Below are 25,623 nucleotides of genomic sequence, written 5' to 3'. Positions count from 1 at the left end.
ATTTATAAAGCAAATCATGAACAAAAAGTTTTAGAAAAACGCACATCACAGCACTTGAATTTTTAAAAATTATTCAAGTTATTTGAGTTCTATTGTCGGGTAGTGGATTTCTATTGTCAAGCACTTGAGTTCTGCATAGCAGAGCACGCCAGAGCACGACAGAGCACACCACAGCACGCCAGTGCACGCTAGTGCACGCCAATTCACAGCAGAGCACGCCAGTGCACGCCAGAGCACGCCATTGCACGCCATTGCACGCCAGAGCAAGCCAGAGCACGCCAGTGCACGCCAGAGCACGCCAGAGCACGCCAGTGCACGCCAGAGCACGCCAGTGCACGCCAGAGCACGCCAGTGCACACCAGAGCACGCCAGTGCACGCCAGTGCACGCCAGTGCACGCCAGAGCACGCCAGAGCAAAACCAATTCACATAAGAGCACGCCAGTGCACGCCAGAGCACGTCAATGCAAGCCAGAGCACGCCAGTGCACGCCAGAGCAGGCTAGTGCACGCCACAGTACGCCAAAGCACGCCATTGCACGCCATTGCACGCCAGAGCAAGCCAGAGCACGCCAGTGCACGCCAGAGCACGCCAGAGCACGCCAGTGCACGCCAGAGCACGCCAGTGCACGCCAGAGCACGCCAGTGCACGCCAGAGCACGTCAATGCAAGCCAGAGCACGCCAGAGCACGCCAGAGCACGCTAGTGCACGCCAGGGTACGCCAATGCACACCAGAGCACGCCAGTGCACGCCAGAGCACGCCAGTGCACGCTAGAGCACGCCAATTCACACCAGAGCACGCCAGTGCACGTCAGAGCACGTCAATGCACGCCAGAGCAAACCAGTGCACGCCAGAGCACGCCAGTGCACGCTAGAGCACGCCAATTCACACCAGAGCACGCAAGTGCACGTCAGAGCACGCCAGTGCACGCCAGAGCACGCCAGTGCACACCAGAGCACGCCAGTGCACGCCAGAGCACACCAGTGCACGCCAGAGCACGCCAGAGCAAGCCAGATCACGCCAGAGCACGCCAATTCACACCAGAGCACGCCAGTGCATGCCAGAGCACGTCAATGCACGCCAGAGCACGCCAGTGCACGCAAGAGCACGCCAGTGCACGCCAGAGCACGTCAATGCACGCCAGAGCACGCCAGTGCACGCCAGAGCACGCCAGAGCACGCCAGAGCACGCCAGTGCACGCCAGAGCACGCCAGTGCACGCCAGAGCACGCCAATGCACGCCAGAGCACGTCAATGCACGCCAGAGCACACCAGTGCACGCCAGAGCACGCCAGTGCACGCCAGAGCACGCCAATTTACACCAGAGCACGGCAGAGCACGCCAGTGCATGCAAGAGCACGCCAGACACGCCATTGCACGCCAGAGCAAGCCAGTGCACGCCAGAGCACTCCAGAGCAAAACCAATTCACATAAGAGCACGCCAGTGCACGCCAGAGCATGTCAATGCAAGCCAGAGCACGCCAGTGCACGCCAGAGCACGCTAGTGCACGCCACAGTACGCAAATTCACACCAGAGCACGCCAGTGCACGCCAGAGCACGCTAGAGCACGCTAGTGCACGCCAGGGCACGCCAATGCATACCAGTGCACGCCAGAGCACGCCAGTGCACGCCAGAGCACGCCAGAGCCCGTCAATGCACGCCAGAGCAAGCCAGTGCACGCCAGAGCACGCCAGTGCACGCCAAAGCACGCCAGAGCACGCCAGTGCACGCCAGAGCACGCCAGTACACGCCAGAGCACGCCAGTGCACGCCAGAGCACGCCATTAAACGCCAGAGCACGCCAGTGCACGCCAGAGCACGCCATTAAACGCCAGAGCACGCCAGTGCACGCCAAAGCACGCCAGAGTACGCCAATTCAAACCAGAGCACGCCAGTGTACGCCAGAGCACGCCAATTCACACCAGAGCACGCCAGTGCACGTCAGAGCACGTCAATGCACGCCAGAGCACGCCAGAGCACGCCAGAGCACGCCAGTGCACGCCAGAGCACGCCAATTCACACCAGAGCACGCCAGTGCACGCCAGAGCACGCCAATTCACACCAGAGCACGCCAGTGCACGTCAGAGCACGTCAATGCCCGCCAGAGCACGCCAGAGCACGCCAGAGCACGCCAGAGCACGCCAGTGCACGCCAGAGCACGCCAATTCACACCAGAGCACGCCAGTGCACGCCAAAGCACGCCAGAGCACGCTAGTGCACGCCAGAATACGCCAGTGCACGCCAGAGCACGCCAATTCACACCAGAGCACGCCAGTGCACGTCAGAGCACGTCAATGCACTTTAATGCACGCCAGAGCACGCCAGTGCACGCCAGATTACGCCAGTGCACGCCAGAGCACGCCAGTGCACACCAGAGCACGCCAGTGCACGCCAGAGCACGTCAATGCACGCCAAAGGACGCCAGTGCACGCCAGAGCACGCCAGTGCACGCCAGAGTACGCCAATTCAAACCAGAGCACGCCAGTGCACGCCAGAGCACGCCAATTCACACCAGTGCACGCCAGTGCACGACAGAGCACGACAGAGCCACCAGAGCACTCCAGTGCACGCCAGTGCACGCCATTTTACGCCAATTCACACCAGAGCACGCCAGTGCACGCAAAAGCACGCCAGTGCACGCCAGAGCACGCCAGAGCACGCCAGTGCACGCCAGAGCACACCAGTGCACGCCAGAGCACGCAAGTGCACGTCAATGCACGCCAGAGCAAGCTAGAGCACGCCAGAGCACGCCAGTGCACGCCAGAGCACGCCAATTAACACCAGTGCACGCCAGAGCACGCCAGTGCACGTCAATGCACGCCAGAGCAAGCCAGAGCACGCCAGAGCACGCCAGAGCACGCCAATTCACACCAGAGCACGCCAGTGCAAGCCAGAGCACGTCAATGCACGCCAGAGCACGCCAGTGCACGCAAGAGCACGCCAGTGCACGCCAGAGCCCGTCAATGCACGCCAGAGCAAGCCAGTGCACGCCAGAGCACGCCAGTGCACGCCAAAGTACGCCAGAGCACGCCAGTGCACGCCAGAGCACGCCAGTACACGCCAGAGCACGCCAGTGCACGCCAGAGCACGCCATTAAACGCCAGAGCACGCCAGTGCACGCCAGAGCACGCCATTAAACGCCAGAGCATGCCAGTGCACGCCAGAGCACGCCAGTGCACGCAAGAGCACGCCAATTCACACCAGAGCACGCCAGTGCACGTCAGAGCAGGTCAATGCACGCCAGAGCAAGCCAGAGCACGCCAGTGCTTGCCAGAGCGCAACAGTGCACGCCAGAGCACATCAATGCAACCCAGAGCACGCCAGTGTACGCCAGAGCACGCCAATTCACACCAGAGCACGCCAGTGACGTCAGAGCACGTTAATGCACGCCAGAGCACGCCAGAGCACGCCAGAGCACGCCAGAGCACGCCAGTGCACGCCAGAGCACGCCAATTCACACCAGAGCACGACAGTGCACGCCAAAGCACGCCAGTGCACGCCAGAGCACGCCAGAGCACTTCAGTGCACGCCAGAGCACGCCAGTGCACGCCAGAGCACGCCAGAGCACGCCAATTCACACCAGAGCACGCCAGTGCATGCCAGAGCACGCCAATGCACGCCAGAGCACGCCAGTGCACGCCAGAGCACGTCAATGCACGCCAGAGCACGCCAATGCACGCCAAAGCACGCCAATGCACGCCAAAGCACGCCAGTGCACGCCAGAGCACGCCAGAGCACGCCAGAGCACGCCAGTGCACGCCAGAGCACGTCAATGCACGCCAGAGCACGCCAATGCACGCCAAAGCACGCCAGTGCACGCCAGAGTATACCAATTCAAACCAGAGCACGCCAAAGCACGCCAATTCACACCAGAGCACGCCAGTGCACGACAGTGCACGACAGAGCACGACAGAGCACGCCAGTGCACGCCAAAGCACGCCAATTCACACCAGAGCACGCCAGTGCACGCCAAAGCACGCCAGTGCACGCCAGTGCACGCCAGAGCACGCCAGAGCACGCCAGTGCACGCCAGAATACGCCAGTGCACGCCAGAGCACGCCAGAGCACGCCAGTGCACGCCAGAGCACGTCAATGCACGCCAGAGCAAGCCAGAGCACGCCAGAGCACGCCAGTGCACGCCAGAGCACGGTAGAGCACAGCAGAGAACAGCTCAGCACTTGAAGTTGCTATAATATTTTTTCACTTGTTAAAACCATTTTTTAATTACAGGATGTGTAAATCAATGTCCAATTCACCATTTCAAGTCTATTGAATCAATAAAATTATAAAGCAAATCATGAACAAAAAGTTTGAAAAAAACGCACATCACAGCACTTGAATTTTTAAAAATTATTCAAGTTATTTGAGTTCTATTGTCGGGTAGTGGATTTCTCTTGTCAAGCACTTGAGTTCTGCATAGCAGAGCACGCCAGAGCACGACAGAGCAAACCACAGCACGCCAGTGCACGCCAGTGCACGCCAATTCACACCAGAGCACGCCAGTGCACGCCAGTACACGCCAGAGCACGACAGAGCACGACAGAGCACGCCAGTGCACGCCAGAGCACGCCAATTAACACCAGAGCACGACAGTGCACACCAAAGCACGCCAGTGCACGCCAGAGCACGCCAGAGCATGCCAGTGCACGCCAGTGCACGCCAGAGCACGCCATTTCACACCAGAGCACGCCAGTGCACGCCAGTACACTCCAGAGCACGACAGAGCACGCCAGAGCACGCCAATTAACACCAGAGCACGACAGTGCACGCCAAAGCACGCCAGTGCACGCCAGAGCACGCCAGAGCACGCCAGTACACGCCAGTGCACGCCAGTGCACGCCAGGGCACGCCAGTGCACGCCAGGGCACGCCAGTGCACGCCAGTGCACGCCAAAGCACGCCAGAGCACGCCAGAGCACGCCAATTCACACCAGAGCACGCCAGAGCACGCCAGTGCACGCCAGTGCACGCCAGAGCACGCCAGTGCACGCCAGAGCACACCATTGCACGCCAGAGCACGCCAGTGCACGTCAATGCACGCCAGAGCAAGCCAGAGAACGCCAGAGCAAGCCAGAGCACGCCAGTGCACGCCAGAGCACGCCAGTGCACGCCAGAGCACGCCAGTGCACGCCAGAGCACGCCAGTGCACGCCAGAGCACGCCAGTGCACGCCAGAGCACGACAGTGCACGCCAGAGCACGCCAGTGCACGCCAGAGCACGCCAGTGCACGTTAGAGCACGTCAATGCACGCCAAAGCACGCCAGTGCACGCCAGAGAACGCCAGTGCACGCCAGAGTACGCCAATTCAAACCAGAGCACGCCAGTGCACGCCAGAGCACTCCAATTCACACCAGAGCACGCCAGTGCACGCCAGTGCACGACAGAGCACGACAGAGCACGCCAGAGCACGCCAGTGCACGCCAGTGCACGCCAATTCAAACCAGAGCACGCCAGTGCACGCTAAAGCACGCCAGTGCACGCCAGAGCACACCAGAGCACGCCAGTGCACGCCAGAGCACGCCAGTGCACGCCAGAGCACGCCAGTGCACCCCAGAGCAAGCCAGTGCCTGCCAGAGCACGCCAGTAAACGCCAGAGCATGCCAGAGCACGCCAGAGCACGCCAGTGCACGCCAGAGCACGCCAATTCACACCAGAGCACGACAGTGCACGCCAAAGAACGCCAGTGCACGCCAGAGCACGTCAGAGCACGCCAGTGCACGCCAGAGCGCGCCAGTGCACGCCAGAGCTTGCCAGAGCACGCCAGAGCACGCCAGAGCACGCCAGAGCACGCCAGAGCACGCCAATTCACACCAGAGGACGCCCGTGCACGTCAGAGCACGTCAATTTACGCCAGAGCACGCCAATTCACACCAGAGCACGCCAGTGCACGCCAGAGCACGTCAATGCACGCCAGAGCACGCCACTGCACGCAAGAGCACGCCAGTGCACGCCAGAGCACGCCAGTGCACGCCAGAGCACGCCAGTGAACGCCAGAGCACGCCAGTGCACGCCAGAGCACGCCAGTGCACACCAGAGCACGCCAGTGCACGCCAGAGCACGCCAGTGCACGCCAGAGCACGCCAGTGCACGCCAGAGCACGCCAATTCACGACAGAGCACGCCAGTGCACGCCAGAGCACGCCAGTGCACGCCAGAGCACGCCAGAGCACGCCAATGCACGCCAGAGCACGGTAGAGCACAGCAGAGAACAGCTCAGCACTTGAAGTTGCTATAATATTTTTTTTTTACTTGTTAAAACCATTTTTTAATTACAGGATGTGTAAATCAATGTCCAATACACCATTTCAAGTCTATTGAATCAATAAATTTATAAAGCAAATCATGAACAAAAAGTTTTAGTAAAACGCACATCACAGCACTTGAATTTTTAAAAATTATTCAATTTATTTGAGTTCTATTGTCGGGTAGTGGATTTCTATTGTCAAGCACTTGAGTTCTGCATAGCAGAGCACGCCAGAGCACGACAGAGCACACCACAGCACGCCAGTGCACGCTAGTGCACGCCAATTCACACCAGAGCACGCCATTGCACGCCAGTGCACGCCAGAGCAAGCCAGAGCACGCCAGTGCACGCCAGAGCACGCCAGAGCACGCCAGTGCACGCCAGAGCACGCCAGTGCACGCCAGAGCACGCCAGTGCACACCAGAGCACGCCAGTGCACGCCAGTGCACGCCAGAGCACGCCAGAGCAAAACCAATTCACATAAGAGCACGCCAGTGCACGCCAGAGCACGTCAATGCAAGCCAGAGCACGCCAGTGCACGCCAGAGCACGCTAGTGCACGCCACAGTATGCCAGAGCACGCCAGAGCACGCCAATTCACATAAGAGCACGCCAGTGCACGCGAAAGCACGCCAGTGCACGCCAGAGCACGCCAGTGCACGCCAGAGCACGCCAGTGCACGCCAGAGCACGCCAGTGCAAGCCAGAGCACGCCAGAGCACGCCAGTGCACGCCAGAGCACGCCAGTGCACGCCAGAGCACACCAGAGCACACCAGTGCACGCCAGAGCACGCTAGTGCACGCCAGAGCACGCCAGAGCACGCTAGTGCACGCCAGGGCACGCCAATGCACACCAGAGCACGCCAGTGCACGCCAGAGCACGCCAGTGAACGCTAGAGCACGCCAATTCACACCAGAGCACGCCAGTGCACGTCAGAGCACGTCAATGCACGCCAGAGCAAACCAGTGCACGCCAGAGCACGCCAGTGCACGTCAATGCACGCCAGAGCAAGCTAGAGCACGCCAGAGCACGCAAGAGCACGCCAGTGCACGCCAGAGCACGGTAGAGAACAGCTCAGCACTTGAAGTTGCTATAATATTTTTTTCACTTGTTAAAACCATTTTTTAATTACAGGATGTGTAAATCAATGTCCAATACACCATTTCAAGTCTATTGAATCAATAAATTTATAGAGCAAATCATGAACAAAAAGTTTTAGAAAAACGCACATCACAGCACTTGAATTAAAAAAAATATTCAAGTTATTTGAGTTCTATTGACGGGGAGTGGATTTCTATTGTCAAGCACTTGAGTTCTGCATAGCAGAGCACGCCAGAGCACGCAAGAGCACGCAAGAGCACGCCAGAGCACGCCAGTGCACGCCAGAGCACGCCAGAGCATGCCAGAGCACGCCAATGCACGCAAGAGAACGCCAGTGCACGCCAGAGCACGCCAGAGCACGCCAGAGCACGCCAGTGCACGCCAGAGCAAGCCAGAGCACGCAAGAGCACGCCAGAGCACGCCAGTGCACGCCAGAGCACAGTAGAGCACAGCAAAGAACAGCTCAGCACTTGAAGTTGCTATAATATTTTTTTCACTTGTTAAAACCATTTTTTAATTACAGGATGTGTAAATCAATGTCCAATACACCATTTCAAGTCTATTGAATCAATAAATTTATAGAGCAAATCATGAACAAAAAGTTTTAGAAAAACGCACATCACAGCACTTGAATTTTTAAAAATTATTCAAGTTATTTGAGTTCTATTGTCGGGTAGTGGATTTCTATTGTCAAGCACTTGAGTTCTGCATAGCAGAGCACGCCAGTGCACGCCAGTAAACGCCAGAGCACGACAGAGCACGCCAGAGCACGCCAGTGCACGCCAGTGCAAGCCAGAGCACGCCAGAGCACGCCAGAGCACGCCAATTCACACCAGAAAACGCCAGTGCACGTCAGAGCACGTCAATGCACGCCAGAGCACGCCAGTGCACGCCAGAGCATGCCAGTGCACGCCAGAGCACGTCAATGCACGCCAGAGCACGCCAGTGCACGCCAGAGCACGCCAGTGCACGCCAGAGCACGCCAGTGCACGCCAATTCACACCAGAGCACGCCAGTGCACGCCAGAGCACGCCAATTCACACCAGAGCACGCCAGTGCACGCCAGTACACGCCAGAGCACGCCAGTGCACGCCAGAGCACGCCAATTCACACCAGAGCACGACAGTGCACGCCAAAGCACGCCAGTGCACGCCAGAGCACGCCAGAGCACGCCAGTGCACGCCAGAGCACGCAAGTGCACGCCAGAGCACGCCAGTGCACGCCAGTGCACGCCAGAGCACGCCAGAGCACGCCAATTCTCACCAGAGCACGCCAGTGCACGTCAGAGCACGTCAATGCACGCCAGAGCACGCCAGTGCACGCCAGAGCACGCCAGTGCACGCCAGAGCTCGTCAATGCACGCCAGAGCACGCCAGTGCACGCCAGAGCACGCCAGTGCACGCCAATTCACACCAGAGCACGCCAGTGCACGCCAGAGCACGCCAATTCACACCAGAGCACGCCAGTGCACGCCAGTACACGCCAGAGCACGACAGAGCACGCCAGAGCACGCCAATTCACACCAGAGCACGCCAGTGCACGCCAGAGCACGCCAATTCACACCAGAGCACGCCAGTGCACGCCAGTACACGCCAGAGCACGACAGAGCACGCCAGAGCACGCCAGTGCACGCCAGAGCACGCCAATTCACACCAGAGCACGCCAGTGCACGTCAGAGCACGTCAATGCACGCCAGAGCACGCCAGTGCACGCCAGAGCACGCCAGTGCACGCCAGAGCTCGTCAATGCACGCCAGAGCACGCCAGTGCACGCCAGAGCACGCCAGTGCACGCCAATTCACACCAGAGCATGCCAGTGCACGCCAAAGCACGCCAATTCACACCAGAGCACGCCAGTGCACGCCAGTGCACGACAGAGCACGAGAAAGCACGCCAATTCACACCAGAGCACGCCAGTGCACGTCAGAGCACGTCAATGCACGCCAGAGCACGCCAGTGCACGCCAGAGCATGCCAATGCACGCCAGAGCACGTCAATGCACGCCAGAGCACGCCAGTGCACGCCAGAGCACGCCAGTGCACGCCAATTCACACCAGAGCACGCCAGTGAACGCCAGAGCACGCCAATTCACACCAGAGCACGCCAGTGCACGCCAGTACACGACAGAGCACGACAGAGCACGCCAGAGCACGACAGAGCACGCCAGAGCACGCCAGTGCACGCCAGTGCACGCCAATTCACACCAGAGCACGCCAGTGCACGCCAGAGCACGCCAATTCACACCAGAGCACGCCAGTGCACGCCAGTGCACGACAGAGCACGACAGAGCACGACAGAGCACGCCAGTGCACGCCAGTGCAGGCCAATTCACACCAGAGCACGCCAGTGCACGCCAAAGCACGCCAGTGCACGCCAGAGCACGCCAGTGCACGCCAGTGCACAACAGTGCACGCCAGAGCACGCCAGTGCACGCCAGAGCACGCCAGTGCACGCCAGAGCACGCCAGTGCACGCCAGAGCACGCCAGTGCACGCCAGAGCACGCCAGTGCACGCCAGAGCCGCCAATTCACACCAGAGCACGCCAGTGCACGTCAGAGCACGTCAATGCACGCCAGAGAACGCCAGTGCACGCCAGAGCACGCCAGAGCACGCCAGTGCACGCCAGAGCACACCAGTGCACGCCAAAGCACGCAAGTGCACGTCAATGCACGCCAGAGCAAGCCAGAGCACGCCAGAGCACGCCAGTGCACGCCAGAGCACGGTAGAGCACAGCAGAGAACAGCTCAGCACTTGAAGTTGCTATAATATTTTTTTCACTTGTTAAAACCATTTTTTAATTACAGGATGTGTAAATCAATGTCCAATACACCATTTCAAGTCTATTGAATCAATAAATTTATAGAGCAAATCATGAACAAAAAGTTTAAGAAAATCGCACATCACAGCACTTGAATTTTTAAAAATTATTCAAGTTATTTGAGTTCTATTGTCGGGTAGTGGATTTCTATTGTCAAGCACTTGAGTTCTGCATAGCAGAGCACGCCAGAGCACGACAGAGCACGCCAGAGCACACCAGTGCACGCCAGAGCACGCCAGTGCACGCCAGAGCACGCCAATTCACACCAGAGCACGCCAGTGCACGTCAGAGCACGTCAATGCACGCCAGAGCACGCCAGTGCACGCCAGAGCACGCCAGTGTACGCCAGAGCACACCAGTGAACGCCAGAGCACGCCAGTGCACGCCAGTACACGCCAGAGCACGACAGAGCACGCCAGAGCACGCCAGTGCACGCCAATTCACACCAGAGCACGCCAGTGCACGCCAGAGCACGCCAATTCACACCAGAGCACGCCAATGCACGCCAGATCACGACAGAGCACGACAGAGCACGACAGTGCACGCCAGTGCACGCCAATTCACACCAGAGCACGCCAGTGCACGGCAAACCACGCCAGTGCACGCCAGAGCACGCCAGTGCACGCCAGAGCACGCCAGTGCACGCCAGAGCACGCCAGTGCACGCCAGAGCCGCCAATTCACACCAGAGCACGCCAGTGCACGTCAGAGCACGTCAATGCACGCCAGAGCAAGCCAGTGCACGCTAGAGCACGCTAGAGCACGCCAGTGCACGCCAGAGCACGACAGAGCACGCCAGAGCACGCCAGTGCACGCCAGAGCACGCCAATTCACACCAGAGCACGCCAGTGCACGCCAGAGCACGCCAATTCACACCAGAGCACGCCAATGCACGCCAGATGACGACAGAGCACGACAGAGCACGCCAGAGCACGCCAGTGCACGGCAGTGCACGACAGTGCACGCCAGTGCACGCCAATTCACACCAGAGCACGCCAGTGCACGTCAGAGCACGTCAATGCACGCCAGAGCACGCCAGTGCACGCCAGAGCACGCCAGAGCACGCCAGTGCACGCCAGTGCACGTCAATGCACGCCAGAGCACGCCAGTGCACGCAAGTGCACGTCAATGCACGCCAGAGCACGCCAGTGCACGCCAGTACACGCCAGAGCACGACAGAGCACGCCAGAGCACGCCAGTGCACGCCAGAGCACGCCAATTCACACCAGAGCACGCCAGTGCACGCCAGAGCACGCCAATTCACACCAGAGCACGCCAGTGCACGCCAGTGCACGCCAGTGCACGACAGAGCACGACAGAGCACGCCAGAGCACGCCAGTGCACGCCAGAGCACGCAAGTGCACGTCAATGCACGCCAGAGAACGCCAGAGCACGGTAGAGCACAGCAGAGAACAGCTCAGCACTTGAAGTTGCTATAATATTTTTTTCACTTGTTAAAACCATTTTTTAATTACAGGATGTGTAAATCAATGTCCAATACACCATTTCAAGTCTATTGAATCAATAAATTTATAGAGCAAATCACGAACAAAAAGTTTTAGAAAAACGCACATCACAGCACTTAAATTTTTTAAAATTATTCAAGTTATTTGAGTTCTATTGTCGGGTAGTGGATTTCTATTGTCAAGCACTTGAGTTCTGCATAGCAGAGCACGCCAGAGCACGACAGAGCACGCCAGAGCACACCACAGCACGCCAGAGCACGCCAGTGCACGCCAGAGCACGCCAATTCACACCAGAGCACGCCAGTGCACGCCAGAGCACGCCAATTCACACCAGAGCACGCCAGTGCACGCCAGTACACGCCAGAGCACGACAGAGCACGCCAGAGTACGCCAGTGCACGCCAGAGCACGCCAATTCACACCAGAGCACGACAGTGCACGCCAAAGCACGCCAGTGCACGCCAGAGCACGCCAGAGCACGCCAGTGCACGCCAGAGACCGCCAGAGCACGCCAGAGCACGCCAATTCACACCAGAGCACGCCAGTGCACGACAGTGCACGACAGAGCACGACAGAGCACGCCAGAGCACGTCAATGCACGCCAGTGCACGCCAATTCACACCAGAGCACGCCAGTGCACGCCAAAGCACGCCAGTGCACGCCAGAGCACGCCAGTGCACGCCAGAGCACGCCAGTGCACGCCAGAGCACGGTAGAGCACAGCAGAGAACAGCTCAGCACTTGAAGTTGCTATAATATTTTTTTCACTTGTTAAAACCATTTTTTAATTACAGGATGTGTAAATCAATGTCCAATACACCATTTCAAGTCTATTGAATCAATAAATTTATAGAGCAAATCATGAACAAAAAGTTTTAGAAAAACGCACATCACAGCACTTGAATTTTTAAAAATTATTCAAGTTATTTGAGTTCTATTGTCGGGTAGTGGATTTCTATTGTCAAGCACTTGAGTTCTGCATAGCAGAGCACGCCAGAGCACGACAGAGCACGCCAGAGCACACCATTGCACGCCAGAGCACGCCAGTGCACGCCAGAGCACGCCAATTCACACCAGAGCACGCCAGTGCACGTCAGAGCACGTCAATGCACGCCAGAGCACGCCAGTGCACGCCAGTGCACGCCAGAGCACGCCAGTGCACGCCAGAGCACCCCAGTGAACGCCAGAGCACGCCAGTGCACGCCAGTACACGCCAGAGCACGACAGAGCACGCCAGAGCACGCCAGTGCACGCCAATTCACACCAGAGCACGCCAGTGCACGCCAGAGCACGCCAATTCACACCAGAGCACGCCAGTGCACGTCATAGCACGTCAATGAACGCCAGAGCACGCCAGAGCACGCCAGTGCACGCCAGAGCACGCCAGTGCACGCCAGAGCACGCCAGTGCACGCCAGAGCACGCCAGTGCACGCCAGAGCACGCCAGTGCACGCCAGAGCACGCCAGTGCACGCCAGAGCACGCCAGTGCACGCCAATTCACACCAGAGCACGCAAGTAAACGCCAGAGCACGCCAATTCACACCAGAGCACGCCAGTGCACGCCAGTACACGCCAGAGCAGGACAGAGCACGCCAGAGCACGCCAATTCACACCAGAGCACGCCAGTGCACGCCAGAGCACGCCAATTCACACCAGAGCACGCCAGTGCACGCCACTACACGCCAGAGCACGACAGAGCACGCCAGAGCACGCCAGTGCACGCCAGTGCACGACAGAGCACGACAGAGCACGCCAGTGCACGCCAGTGCACGACAGAGCACGACAGAGCACGCCAGTGCACGCCAGTGCACGCCAAAGCACGCCAGTGCACGCCAATTCACCCCAGAGCACGCCAGTGCACGCCAAAGCACGCCAGTGCACGCCAGAGCACGCCAGTGCACGCCAGAGCACGCCAGTGCACGCCAGTGCACGCCAGAGCACGCCAGTGCACGCCAGAACACGCCAGTGCACGCCAGAGCACGCCAGTGCACGCCAGTGCACGCCAGAGCACGCCAGTGCACGCCAGAACACGCCAGTGCACGCCAGAGCACGTCAATGCACGCCAAAGCACGTCAGTGCACGCCAGAGCACGCCAGTGCACGCCAGAGTACGCCAATTCAAACCAGAGCACGCCAGAGCACGCCAATTCACACCAGAGCACGCCAGTGCACGACAGAGCACGACAGAGCACGCCAGAGCACGCCAGTGCACGCCAGTGCACGCCAATTCACACCAGAGCAAGCCAGTGCACGCCAAAGCACGCCAGTGCACGCCAGAGCACGCCAGTGCACTCCAGAGCACGCAAGTGCACGCCAGAGCATGCCAGTGCACACCAGAGCACGGCAGTGCACGCCAGAGCACGCCAGTGCTCGCCAGAGCACCCCAGTAAACGCCAGAGCACGCCAGTGCACGCCAGAGCACGCCAGAGCACGCCAGTGCACGCCAGAGCCCGGTAGAGCACAGCAGGGAACAGCTCAGCACTTGAAGTTGCTATAATATTTTTTTCACTTGTTAAAACCATTTTTTAATTACAGGATGTGTAAATCAATGTCCAATACACCATTTCAAGTCTATTGAATCAATAAATTTATAAAGCAAATCATGAACAAAAAGTTTTAGAAAAAACGCACATCACAGCACTTGAATTTTTAAAAATTATTCAAGTTATTTTAGTTCTATTGTCGGGTAGTGGATTTCTATTGTCAAGCACTTGAGTTCTGCATAGCAGAGCACGCCAGAGCACGACAGAGAACACCACAGCACGCCAGTGCACGCCAGTGCACGCCAATTCACACCAGAGTACGCCAGTGCACGCCAGAGCACGCCAGTGCACGCCAGTGCACGCCAGAGCAAGCCAGAGCACGCCAGTGCACGCCAGAGCACGCCAGTGCACGCCAGTGCACGCCAGTGCACGCCAGAGCACGCCAGTGCACACCAGAGCACGCCAGTGCATGCCAGTGCACGCCAGAGCACGCCAGAGCAAAACCAATTCACATAAGAGCACGCCAGTGCACGCCAGAGCACGTCAATGCAAGCCAGAGCACGCCAGTGCACGCCAGAGCACGCTAGTGCACGCCACAGTACGCCAGTACACGCCAGAGCACGCCAGAGCACGCCAGAGCACGCCAATTCACACAAGAGCACGCCAGTGCACGCCAGAGCACGCCGAGGCACTACAGAGCACGCCAGTGCACGCCAGAGCACGTCAATGCACGCCAGAGCACGCCACGCCATATAAATACGTACATATAAATACGTACATTACAATGCACGCCAGAGCACGCCACTGCACGCAAAAGCACGCCAGTGCACGCCAGAGCACGTCAATGCATGCCAGAGCACGCCAGTGCACGCCAGAGCACGCCAGTGCACGCCAGAGCACGCCAGTGCACGCCAGAGCACGCCAGTGCACGCCAGAGCACGCCAGTGCACGCCAGAGCACGTCAATGCACGCCAAAGCACGCCAGTGCACGCCAGAGTACGCCAATTCAAACCAGAGCACGCCAGTGCACGCCAGAGCACGCCAATTCACACCAGAGAACGCCATTGCACGCCAGTCCACGACAGAGCACGACAGAGCACGCCAGAGCACGCCAGAGCACGCCAATTCACACCAGAGCACGCCAGTGCACGCCAAAGCACGCCAGTGCACGCCAGAGCACGCCAGAGCACGCCAGTGCACGCCAGAGCACACCAGTGCACGCCAGAGCACGCCAGTGCACGCCAGAGCACGTCAATGCACGCCAGAGCACGCCAGTGCACGCCAGAGCACGCCAGTGCACGCCAGAGCACGTCAATGCACGCCAGAGCACGCCAGTGAACGCCAATTCACACCAGAACACGCCAGTGCACGCCAGAGCACGCCAATTCACACCAGAGCACGCCAGTGCACGCCAGTACACGCCAGAGCACGACAGAGCACGCCAGAGCACGCCAATTCACACCAGAGCACGCCAGTGCACGCCAGAGCACGCCAATTCACACCAGAGCACGCCAGTGCACGTCAGAGCAGGTCAATGCACGCCAGAGCACGCTAGTGCACGCCAGAGCACGCCAGTGCACGCCAGAGCACGCCAATTCACACCAGAGCACGCCAGTGCACGCCAGATTACGCCAGTGCACGCCAGAGCACACCAGTGAACGCCAGAGCACGCCAGTGCACGCCAGTACACGCCAGAGCACGACAGAGCTTGCCAGAGCACGCCAGTGCACGCCAGAGCACGACAGAGCACGACAGAGCACGCCAGTGCACGCCAGTGCACGACAGAGCACGACAGAGCACGCCAGTGCACGCCAGTGCACGCCAAAGCACGCCAGTGCACGCCAATTCACCCCAGAGCACGCCAGTGCACGCCAAAGCACGCCAGTGCACGCCAGAGCACGCCAGTGCACGCCAGAGCACGCCAGTGCACGCCAGTGCACGCCAGAGCACGCCAGTGCACGCCAGAACACGCCACTGCACGCCAGAGCACGCCAGTGCACGCCAGTGCACGCCAGAGCACGCCAGTGCACGCCAGAACACGCCAGTGCACGCCAGAGCACGTCAATGCACGCCAAAGCACGTCAGTGCACGCCAGAGCACGCCAGTGCACGCCAGAGTACGCCAATTCAAACCAGAGCACGCCAGAGCACGCCAATTCACACCAGAGCACGCCAGTGCACGACAGAGCACGACAGAGCACGCCAGAGCACGCCAGTGCACGCCAGTGCACGCCAATTCACACCAGAGCAAGCCAGTGCACGCCAAAGCACGCCAGTGCACGCCAGAGCACGCCAGTGCACTCCAGAGCACGCAAGTGCACGCCAGAGCATGCCAGTGCACACCAGAGCACGGCAGTGCACGCCAGAGCACGCTAGTGCTCGCCAGAGCACCCCAGTAAACGCCAGAGCACGCCAGAGCACGCCAGAGCACGCCAGAGCACGCCAGTGCACGCCAGAGCCCGGTAGAGCACAGCAGGGAACAGCTCAGCACTTGAAGTTGCTATAATATTTTTTTCACTTGTTAAAACCATTTTTTAATTACAGGATGTGTAAATCAATGTCCAATACACCATTTCAAGTCTATTGAATCAATAAATTTATAAAGCAAATCATGAACAAAAAGTTTTAGAAAAAACGCACATCACAGCACTTGAATTTTTAAAAATTATTCAAGTTATTTTAGTTCTATTGTCGGGTAGTGGATTTCTATTGTCAAGCACTTGAGTTCTGCATAGCAGAGCACGCCAGAGCACGCCAGAGAACACCACAGCACGCCAGTGCACGCCAGTGCACGCCAATTCACACCAGAGTACGCCAGTGCACGCCAGAGCACGCCAGTGCACGCCAGTGCACGCCAGAGCAAGCCAGAGCACGCCAGTGCACGCCAGAGCACGCCAGTGCACGCCAGTGCACGCCAGTGCACGCCAGAGCACGCCAGTGCACACCAGAGCACGCCAGAGCAAAACCAATTCACATAAGAGCACGCCAGTGCACGCCAGAGCACGTCAATGCAAGCCAGAGCACGCCAGTGCACGCCAGAGCACGCTAGTGCACGCCACAGTACGCCAGTACACGCCAGAGCACGCCAGAGCACGCCAGAGCACGCCAATTCACACAAGAGCACGCCAGTGCACGCCAGAGCACGCCGAGGCACTACAGAGCACGCCAGTGCACGCCAGAGCACGTCAATGCACGCCAGAGCACGCCACGCCATATAAATACGTACATATAAATACGTACATTACAATGCACGCCAGAGCACGCCACTGCACGCAAAAGCACGCCAGTGCACGCCAGAGCACGTCAATGCATGCCAGAGCACGCCAGTGCACGCCAGAGCACGCCAGTGCACGCCAGAGCACGCCAGTGCACGCCAGAGCACGCCAGTGCACGCCAGAGCACGCCAGTGCACGCCAGAGCACGTTAATGCACGCCAAAGCACGCCAGTGCACGCCAGAGTACGCCAATTCAAACCAGAGCACGCCAGTGCACGCCAGAGCACGCCAATTCACACCAGAGAACGCCATTGCACGCCAGTCCACGACAGAGCACGACAGAGCACGCCAGTGCACGCCAGAGCACGCCAATTCACACCAGAGCACGCCAGTGCACGCCAAAGCACGCCAGTGCACGCCAGAGCACGCCAGAGCACGCCAGTGCACGCCAGAGCACACCAGTGCACGCCAGAGCACGCCAGTGCACGCCAGAGCACGTCAATGCACGCCAGAGCACGCCAGTGCACGCCAGAGCACGCCAGTGCACGCCAGAGCACGTCAATGCACGCCAGAGCACGCCAGAGCACGCCAGTGCACGCCAGAGACCGCCAGAGCACGCCAGAGCACGCCAATTCACACCAGAGCACGCCAGTGCACGACAGTGCACGACAGAGCACGACAGAGCACGCCAGAGCACGTCAATGCACGCCAGTGCACGCCAATTCACACCAGAGCACGCCAGTGCACGCCAAAGCACGCCAGTGCACGCCAGAGCACGCCAGTGCACGCCAGAGCACGCCAGTGCACGCCAGAGCACGGTAGAGCACAGCAGAGAACAGCTCAGCACTTGAAGTTGCTATAATATTTTTTTCACTTGTTAAAACCATTTTTTAATTACAGGATGTGTAAATCAATGTCCAATACACCATTTCAAGTCTATTGAATCAATAAATTTATAGAGCAAATCATGAACAAAAAGTTTTAGAAAAACGCACATCACAGCACTTGAATTTTTAAAAATTATTCAAGTTATTTGAGTTCTATTGTCGGGTAGTGGATTTCTATTGTCAAGCACTTGAGTTCTGCATAGCAGAGCACGCCAGAGCACGACAGAGCACGCCAGAGCACACCATTGCACGCCAGAGCACGCCAGTGCACGCCAGAGCACGCCAATTCACACCAGAGCACGCCAGTGCACGTCAGAGCACGTCAATGCACGCCAGAGCACGCCAGTGCACGCCAGTGCACGCCAGAGCACGCCAGTGCACGCCAGAGCACACCAGTGAACGCCAGAGCACGCCAGTGCACGCCAGTACACGCCAGAGCACGACAGAGCACGCCAGAGCACGCCAGTGCACGCCAATTCACACCAGAGCACGCCAGTGCACGCCAGAGCACGCCAATTCACACCAGAGCACGCCAGTGCACGTCATAGCACGTCAATGAACGCCAGAGCACGCCAGAGCACGCCAGTGCACGCCAGAGCACGCCAGTGCACGCCAGAGCACGCCAGTGCACGCCAGAGCACGCCAGTGCACGCCAGAGCACGCCAGTGCACGCCAGAGCACGCCAGTGCACGCCAATTCACACCAGAGCACGCAAGTAAACGCCAGAGCACGCCAATTCACACCAGAGCACGCCAGTGCACGCCAGTACACGCCAGAGCAGGACAGAGCACGCCAGAGCACGCCAATTCACACCAGAGCACGCCAGTGCACGCCAGAGCACGCCAATTCACACCAGAGCACGCCAGTGCACGCCACTACACGCCAGAGCACGACAGAGCACGCCAGAGCACGCCAGTGCACGCCAGTGCACGACAGAGCACGACAGAGCACGCCAGTGCACGCCAGTGCACGACAGAGCACGACAGAGCACGCCAGTGCACGCCAGTGCACGCCAAAGCACGCCAGTGCACGCCAATTCACCCCAGAGCACGCCAGTGCACGCCAAAGCACGCCAGTGCACGCCAGAGCACGCCAGTGCACGCCAGAGCACGCCAGTGCACGCCAGTGCACGCCAGAGCACGCCAGTGCACGCCAGAACACGCCAGTGCACGCCAGAGCACGCCAGTGCACGCCAGTGCACGCCAGAGCACGCCAGTGCACGCCAGAACACGCCAGTGCACGCCAGAGCACGTCAATGCACGCCAAAGCACGTCAGTGCACGCCAGAGCACGCCAGTGCACGCCAGAGTACGCCAATTCAAACCAGAGCACGCCAGAGCACGCCAATTCACACCAGAGCACGCCAGTGCACGACAGAGCACGACAGAGCACGCCAGAGCACGCCAGTGCACGCCAGTGCACGCCAATTCACACCAGAGCAAGCCAGTGCACGCCAAAGCACGCCAGTGCACGCCAGAGCACGCCAGTGCACTCCAGAGCACGCAAGTGCACGCCAGAGCATGCCAGTGCACACCAGAGCACGGCAGTGCACGCCAGAGCACGCCAGTGCTCGCCAGAGCACCCCAGTAAACGCCAGAGCACGCCAGTGCACGCCAGAGCACGCCAGAGCACGCCAGTGCACGCCAGAGCCCGGTAGAGCACAGCAGGGAACAGCTCAGCACTTGAAGTTGCTATAATATTTTTTTCACTTGTTAAAACCATTTTTTAATTACAGGATGTGTAAATCAATGTCCAATACACCATTTCAAGTCTATTGAATCAATAAATTTATAAAGCAAATCATGAACAAAAAGTTTTAGAAAAAACGCACATCACAGCACTTGAATTTTTAAAAATTATTCAAGTTATTTTAGTTCTATTGTCGGGTAGTGGATTTCTATTGTCAAGCACTTGAGTTCTGCATAGCAGAGCACGCCAGAGCACGACAGAGAACACCACAGCACGCCAGTGCACGCCAGTGCACGCCAATTCACACCAGAGTACGCCAGTGCACGCCAGAGCACGCCAGTGCACGCCAGTGCACGCCAGAGCAAGCCAGAGCACGCCAGTGCACGCCAGAGCACGCCAGTGCACGCCAGTGCACGCCAGTGCACGCCAGAGCACGCCAGTGCACACCAGAGCACGCCAGTGCATGCCAGTGCACGCCAGAGCACGCCAGAGCAAAACCAATTCACATAAGAGCACGCCAGTGCACGCCAGAGCACGTCAATGCAAGCCAGAGCACGCCAGTGCACGCCAGAGCACGCTAGTGCACGCCACAGTACGCCAGTACACGCCAGAGCACGCCAGAGCACGCCAGAGCACGCCAATTCACACAAGAGCACGCCAGTGCACGCCAGAGCACGCCGAGGCACTACAGAGCACGCCAGTGCACGCCAGAGCACGTCAATGCACGCCAGAGCACGCCACGCCATATAAATACGTACATATAAATACGTACATTACAATGCACGCCAGAGCACGCCACTGCACGCAAAAGCACGCCAGTGCACGCCAGAGCACGTCAATGCATGCCAGAGCACGCCAGTGCACGCCAGAGCACGCCAGTGCACGCCAGAGCACGCCAGTGCACGCCAGAGCACGCCAGTGCACGCCAGAGCACGCCAGTGCACGCCAGAGCACGTCAATGCACGCCAAAGCACGCCAGTGCACGCCAGAGTACGCCAATTCAAACCAGAGCACGCCAGTGCACGCCAGAGCACGCCAATTCACACCAGAGAACGCCATTGCACGCCAGTCCACGACAGAGCACGACAGAGCACGCCAGAGCACGCCAGAGCACGCCAATTCACACCAGAGCACGCCAGTGCACGCCAAAGCACGCCAGTGCACGCCAGAGCACGCCAGAGCACGCCAGTGCACGCCAGAGCACACCAGTGCACGCCAGAGCACGCCAGTGCACGCCAGAGCACGTCAATGCACGCCAGAGCACGCCAGTGCACGCCAGAGCACGCCAGTGCACGCCAGAGCACGTCAATGCACGCCAGAGCACGCCAGTGAACGCCAATTCACACCAGAACACGCCAGTGCACGCCAGAGCACGCCAATTCACACCAGAGCACGCCAGTGCACGCCAGTACACGCCAGAGCACGACAGAGCACGCCAGAGCACGCCAATTCACACCAGAGCACGCCAGTGCACGCCAGAGCACGCCAATTCACACCAGAGCACGCCAGTGCACGTCAGAGCAGGTCAATGCACGCCAGAGCACGCTAGTGCACGCCAGAGCACGCCAATTCACACCAGAGCACGCCAGTGCACGCCAGTGCACGCCAGATTACGCCAGTGCACGCCAGAGCACACCAGTGAACGCCAGAGCACGCCAGTGCACGCCAGTACACGCCAGAGCACGACAGAGCTTGCCAGAGCACGCCAGTGCACGCCAGAGCACGACAGAGCACGACAGAGCACGCCAGTGCACGCCAGTGCACGACAGAGCACGACAGAGCACGCCAGTGCACGCCAGTGCACGCCAAAGCACGCCAGTGCACGCCAATTCACCCCAGAGCACGCCAGTGCACGCCAAAGCACGCCAGTGCACGCCAGAGCACGCCAGTGCACGCCAGAGCACGCCAGTGCACGCCAGTGCACGCCAGAGCACGCCAGTGCACGCCAGAACACGCCAGTGCACGCCAGAGCACGCCAGTGCACGCCAGTGCACGCCAGAGCACGCCAGTGCACGCCAGAACACGCCAGTGCACGCCAGAGCACGTCAATGCACGCCAAAGCACGTCAGTGCACGCCAGAGCACGCCAGTGCACGCCAGAGTACGCCAATTCAAACCAGAGCACGCCAGAGCACGCCAATTCACACCAGAGCACGCCAGTGCACGACAGAGCACGACAGAGCACGCCAGAGCACGCCAGTGCACGCCAGTGCACGCCAATTCACACCAGAGCAAGCCAGTGCACGCCAAAGCACGCCAGTGCACGCCAGAGCACGCCAGTGCACTCCAGAGCACGCAAGTGCACGCCAGAGCATGCCAGTGCACACCAGAGCACGGCAGTGCACGCCAGAGCACGCTAGTGCTCGCCAGAGCACCCCAGTAAACGCCAGAGCACGCCAGAGCACGCCAGAGCACGCCAGAGCACGCCAGTGCACGCCAGAGCCCGGTAGAGCACAGCAGGGAACAGCTCAGCACTTGAAGTTGCTATAATATTTTTTTCACTTGTTAAAACCATTTTTTAATTACAGGATGTGTAAATCAATGTCCAATACACCATTTCAAGTCTATTGAATCAATAAATTTATAAAGCAAATCATGAACAAAAAGTTTTAGAAAAAACGCACATCACAGCACTTGAATTTTTAAAAATTATTCAAGTTATTTTAGTTCTATTGTCGGGTAGTGGATTTCTATTGTCAAGCACTTGAGTTCTGCATAGCAGAGCACGCCAGAGCACGCCAGAGAACACCACAGCACGCCAGTGCACGCCAGTGCACGCCAATTCACACCAGAGTACGCCAGTGCACGCCAGAGCACGCCAGTGCACGCCAGTGCACGCCAGAGCAAGCCAGAGCACGCCAGTGCACGCCAGAGCACGCCAGTGCACGCCAGTGCACGCCAGTGCACGCCAGAGCACGCCAGTGCACACCAGAGCACGCCAGAGCAAAACCAATTCACATAAGAGCACGCCAGTGCACGCCAGAGCACGTCAATGCAAGCCAGAGCACGCCAGTGCACGCCAGAGCACGCTAGTGCACGCCACAGTACGCCAGTACACGCCAGAGCACGCCAGAGCACGCCAGAGCACGCCAATTCACACAAGAGCACGCCAGTGCACGCCAGAGCACGCCGAGGCACTACAGAGCACGCCAGTGCACGCCAGAGCACGTCAATGCACGCCAGAGCACGCCACGCCATATAAATACGTACATATAAATACGTACATTACAATGCACGCCAGAGCACGCCACTGCACGCAAAAGCACGCCAGTGCACGCCAGAGCACGTCAATGCATGCCAGAGCACGCCAGTGCACGCCAGAGCACGCCAGTGCACGCCAGAGCACGCCAGTGCACGCCAGAGCACGCCAGTGCACGCCAGAGCACGCCAGTGCACGCCAGAGCACGTCAATGCACGCCAAAGCACGCCAGTGCACGCCAGAGTACGCCAATTCAAACCAGAGCACGCCAGTGCACGCCAGAGCACGCCAATTCACACCAGAGAACGCCATTGCACGCCAGTCCACGACAGAGCACGACAGAGCACGCCAGTGCACGCCAGAGCACGCCAATTCACACCAGAGCACGCCAGTGCACGCCAAAGCACGCCAGTGCACGCCAGAGCACGCCAGAGCACGCCAGTGCACGCCAGAGCACACCAGTGCACGCCAGAGCACGCCAGTGCACGCCAGAGCACGTCAATGCACGCCAGAGCACGCCAGTGCACGCCAGAGCACGCCAGTGCACGCCAGAGCACGTCAATGCACGCCAGAGCACGCCAGTGCACGCCAGAGCACGCCAGTGAACGCCAATTCACACCAGAACACGCCAGTGCACGCCAGAGCACGCCAATTCACACCAGAGCACGCCAGTGCACGCCAGTACACGCCAGAGCACGACAGAGCACGCCAGAGCACGCCAATTCACACCAGAGCACGCCAGTGCACGCCAGAGCACGCCAATTCACACCAGAGCACGCCAGTGCACGTCAGAGCAGGTCAATGCACGCCAGAGCACGCTAGTGCACGCCAGAGCACGCCAGTGCACGCCAGAGCACGCCAATTCACACCAGAGCACGCCAGTGCACGCCAGTGCACGCCAGATTACGCCAGTGCACGCCAGAGCACACCAGTGAACGCCAGAGCACGCCAGTGCACGCCAGTACACGCCAGAGCACGACAGAGCTTGCCAGAGCACGCCAGTGCACGCCAGAGCACGCCAATTCACACCAGAGCACGCCAGTGCACGCCAGAGCACGCCAATTCACACCAGAGCACGCCAGTGCACGACAGTCCACGACAGAGCACGACAGAGCACGCCAGAGCACGCCAGTGCACGGCAGAGCTGCCAATTCACACCAGAGCACGCCAGTGCACGTCAGAGCACGTCAATGCACGCCAGAGCACGCCAGTGCACGCCAGAGCACGCTAGTGCAAGCCAGAGCAAGCCAGAGCACGCCAATTCACACGTGAGCACGCCAGTGCACGTCAGAGCACGTCAATGCACGCCAGAGCAAGCCAGAGCACGCCAGTGCACGCCTGAGCACGCCAGAGCACGCCAGAGCACGCCAGAGCACGCCAGTGCACGCCAGTGCACGCCAGAGCACGCCAGTGCACGCCAGAGCACGCCAGTGCACGCCGGTGCACGCCAGAGCACGCCAGAGCACGCCAATTCACACCAGAGCACGCCAGTGCACGTCAGAGCACGTCAATGCACGCCAGAGCACGCCAGTGCACGCCAGAGCACGCCAGAGCACGCCAGTGCACACCAGAGCACGCCAGTGCACGCCAGACCACACTATTGCACGTCAGAGCACGCCAGTGCACGTCAATGCACGCCAGTGCAAGCCAGAGCACGCCAGAGCACGCCAGAGCACGCCAATTCACACCAGAGAACGCCAGTGCACGCCAGAGCACGTCAATGCACGCCAGAGCACGCCAGTGCACGCCAGAGCACGCCAGTGCACGCCAGTGCACGCCAGAGCACGCCAATGCACGCCAGAGTACGCCAATTCATACCAGAGCACGCCAGTGCACGCCAGAGCACGCCAATGCACACCAGAGTACGCCAATTCATACCAGAGCACGCCAGTGCACGCCAGAGCACGCCAATTCACACCAGAGCACGCCAGTGCACGACAGAGCACGCCAGTGCACGCGAGAGCACGCCAGAGCACGCCAGTGGACGCCAGAGCAAGCCAGTGCACGCCAATTCACACCAGAGCACGCCAGTGCACGCCAAAGCACGCCAGTGCACGCGAGAGCACGCCAGAGCACGCCAGTGCACGCCAGAGCAAGCCAGTGCACGCCAGAGCACGCTAGTGCACGCCAGAGCACGCCAGTGCACGCCAGAGCACGCCAGTAAACGCCAGAGCACGCCAGTAAACGCCAGAGCACGCCAGAGCACGCCAGTGCACGCCAATTAACACCAGAGCACGCCAGTGCACGTCAGAGCACGTCAATGCACGCCAGAGCTCGCCAGAGCACGCCAGTGCACGCCAGAGCACACCAGTGCACGCCAGAGCACGCAAGTGCACGTCAATGCACGCCAGTGCACGCCAGAGCACGCCAATTCACACCAGAGCACGACAGTGCACGCCAAAGCACGCCAGAGCACGCCAGTGCACGCCAGAGCACGGTAGAGCACAGCAGAGAACAGCTCAGCACTTGAAGTTGCTATAATATTTTTTTTACTTGTTAAAACCATTTTTTAATTACAGGATGTGTAAATCAA

Source organism: Daphnia pulicaria, chromosome 1 (genome assembly GCF_021234035.1).
Source record: "Daphnia pulicaria isolate SC F1-1A chromosome 1, SC_F0-13Bv2, whole genome shotgun sequence".
Classification (NCBI taxonomy): domain Eukaryota; kingdom Metazoa; phylum Arthropoda; class Branchiopoda; order Diplostraca; family Daphniidae; genus Daphnia; species Daphnia pulicaria.
Note: the sequence above shows the minus strand (reverse complement) of the source record.